A 3,824-nucleotide genomic window follows, 5' to 3' on the forward strand; every position below is an offset into this window, starting at 1 on the left:
CAGTAGAACAGAATGGTCTACTTACAAGGAAATTCTTGAATATGCTGAAACAGCACTTCACCTAAAACGATCAGTTTAAGCAGGCAGTTGTATGGTCAAGAGCTTTAGGCCATTCCATGAGTTAACAACCTCTTAATGGGAGGCCACGCAGCTGACTAGAATAGCAACAGAAGTTTAACAACAGTGGCTTAATAGGTTTCAAATTATTTAACTAACAGATGGGGCAGCAATTAGTTGAATGGATGTGAATGTTTAAGCTTCTTAGTGAATGGACTGTAGGACTGGAATAATATTTGGCCATACCCGCTGGTGCTTAAGACATTACAGGAGAAAGGCTTCAGTGGATCATGGTGCTTCTGTTGTCCCGCAGGGTAAGCTGATTTAATCAAACGTGAGTCCTTAAAAAAAAAAAGATTTCATTGCATTTCATTTTCAGCAAGTGCCACATCACAAGATTACGGGTTAATCCCCATCATTGCCAACGCTGGCACCAAGTTTGTGATGTCACACCCCTGCACTGGCACCCCTGTAGGCACCTCTGCCCCCTAGTGAGAGGTAGGGGGAGGTGCACCACTTTTTCCCCACCCTGAAATAACCCACCTCATAACCCCTTTGTTCCCGACTTACAGACCACCCTCTTAAATATGGACAGTGCTAGTGCCATGTAGCCATAGCTATAGATATGAATCCATCACCATGGAGCTCTGTGTTAGGCTGTTTTTTTAATCAATATTATTATCTCCGGCACTGTATTTAGCTGTAACCTATTTGCTAAATGACTGTTAAATCTCATCGGCTGATTTTAGGGAGGGGGATGGGGGGTGGAGGAGGAGTCTATCCATGGCTTATTGAGAGAAGATGCCCTAAATGTGTGCTCATGTGGGCTAATGCTTCAAGACAGAGCCATTAAAGATTTAGCATGACAGCAATGTTTTATTGAATAACATTCTCATGCCTGGGAGATGCCACAAATGGAGAGGGATTGCCCTCTACAAAATGAGACCTATTTAGCACTGGAGAGAACTGTCAGAGGCTTAATTTTCTACAAAACGTGTCTCTTTAGAAGTATTAAAGCTTTGGACCAAATCCGCATTACAAACAGCCATATTTTCCCATATGTGGTGGAGAAGTGGTCCCTGTCTGACTCAAAGTGTTGGGATAATTAATGTGATTCTTCGTCTTCGTCCAGGAATACATGACAACATGTGGTGCTCCGCCGCAGCTAAATGAGTGAGTGCAAAATAGATTTATATAAAATGATGAACAAATTAAATTAAATATAGATGTGTTGGGCGGGTGTGACTTTGATCTGTGAGTTGAAGCAGGAGAGCTTTCAGAAGAGTCTCCGGCACAAACAGAACTGTTCTAAACAAAAGACACAGTGGGAGGCCTCTAGGGTCAAGGACCTGGAACAAGGCTGCAGGACAGGGAAATGGGCTCCATCCGAGCCTCTCAGAGGAGACCAGAGGTCAGTGTGGTACTTCAGGGCCAGGGTTTGAGAGTAACTTGTTACATGTAATCGATTGAAGAATTAAATTACAGTATACAAAAAAATGTACAGTGCCTAATAAACAGTCACATTACTTAGTGTACCGAGTACACTTCCTTTTTTAGTACACTTCAACAACCTCCCTAAGGACTCTTTTCCTGTCCCAGCCTAGCCCTGCCCTTGTGAGCATATTCTATCCCGTTTAGGTCCCACCCTGCCCCTTTTAGGACCCCATCCTGTCCCCGTTTAGGACCCCATCCTGTCCCGTTTAGGATCCATCCTGTTCTGTTTAGAACCCCATCAGTGTCCCGTTTAGGACCCCATCCTGTTCCGTTTAGGACCCCATCCTGTCCCCGTTTAGGACCCCATCCTGTCCCATTTAGGACCCCATCAGTGTCCCGTTCCTCCCGGTATGCTCCTCAGCACCACCCCAGAGCCTCGCGCCCCAGAGAAGGAGGCCTGGTTATTTCTGCGATGCCTGCCCATAAATTGTTAATGCCTGTGAATTGGCTGACTGCGCTTCACTGAGGCTTCAGCTGCTTAATTAGGCCTGTGGGACAGCACAGAGGGAGGAGGGGAGAAGACAAGATGGGGAAAGGATGGATGGATAAAGTGAAGAGGCAGAGCGAGAGAGAGAGAGAGAAAAAGAGAGAGAGAGAGAGAGAGAGAGAGATAGAACAGGGGATGGTGTCTGAGTGTCCAGGAAAGGGCTTGCAGCTGCTCCCGTGTATGATGCTAGTGTTTGCTGGACATTCATGCTATTCTGATAGCTCCTGCTGCACATCTAATTTTTCAAGTTCTCGGTCCCTCTGTGATTCTCAGGCTGTGTGCAGGCTCCTGTAATCTGTCTCAGTCTAGCCCACCACTACTTTCAAAAGGCCTGCCTCCTTCCACACACTAAATATTTCATTTGCATTGAGGCCTCTTAGTGCTTTCACTGTCAGCACACACTACAAGCCATCCTTCCCTAGCCGGAGTCATTAATTATCTATAAATGTAAGCAAAATCCCTCTGCTTTGGAGAGAAAAAATATTTTGTGCATTTATTGATCAATGCATGTGGAAATGTCTGCGCTGCAGCACCAAGTCATCTCAGCGCCTTTCTAGACTGAAGGCAAAAAGTCCAAGAGCACCTCTACTACACTCCAGGTAGGAATCCTTGCACTAGACTGGATCTTTGGCCGCTTTTTGAGACACACCCCTTGTTGCCTCCATCCCCCTACCACCAGCCAACCAGTTCTGCCACTCCCAGAAGTGTGTGTTTGGTTCTTAATGCAGCTGTGACATTTCCTGTGTGCCTTTCGGCCTCTCTGTGCGCACACACACACACACACACACACACACATATGCATAAGCAAACACATATGCATAAGCAAACACACACATACATACAGTAGACACACACATGCACCTGCAACACTCACACACACACCTAGATTATGCACACACACATGCAAACACAGTCATGCCCCCCCCCCTCTCTCTCTCACACACACACACACACACACACACACACACACACACACACACACACACACACACACACACACACACAAAATACACATGGTACACAGTGATGAGTCATGGAGACAGGCGGCCTATGGGGAGTTTTATTAATGTACATCTCATGTGCACAGAGCGCAGTGCTATCATCATGCAGTCACATCAGCTAAGGAGCTCCACTAGAGTTTACAGGATGCACCCACTGGAGCTGAAACTGACTGCTAGTGTGTGTGTGTGTGTGTGTGTATGTGTGTGTGTGTGTGTGTGTGCACGAGAGAAAATATGTGTGTGTCTGTGTGTGTTGTAAGACAAATTGAGTGCAAGCAGACAGAGGTAGGTTTGAAAACTGAAAACATGGTGAAACATTTATTGGTTAACAATGGTGTTAGAACTACGAGCTCGGAGGCCAGCATATGAGCTCGGAGGCCAGCATATGAGCTCGGAGGCCAGCATATGAGCTCGGAGGCCAGCATATGAGCTCGGAGGCCAGCATAGCTCACCGCTTATGGCGGCGGCCAACTAAACCTCTAGAGCTGCGTCTTCCCTCTGCATTTAAAGTGTAGCCCACCCTCTTTGATTGTGTCAAGAGGAAAGGACTCCTCATCAAATGATTACAGTTTTTTTCAACTGCTTACACACTAAATCTTTGCTTGTCACACAATTTTCTAAACATGTCCTCCAAACATCATAACCCGACACCAAATCTGCAAAACCATTCACTAATTCTCAGTGTTTGACTCTATAGACCCTTTCAATCTGCTCCTAGAGGATTTGCGGTTGAAATGTTCAGAACCAACGCAGATACTTTGAAAGGAAAATTACAGTAATCTGAC

The sequence above is a fragment of the Alosa pseudoharengus genome, unplaced genomic scaffold (genome assembly GCF_046254945.1).
Source record: "Alosa pseudoharengus isolate Yale_2024_CS ecotype anadromous, Long Island Sound unplaced genomic scaffold, YU_APseudo_1.1 YU_APseudo_1.1_scf_4, whole genome shotgun sequence".
NCBI lineage: Eukaryota > Metazoa > Chordata > Actinopteri > Clupeiformes > Clupeidae > Alosa > Alosa pseudoharengus.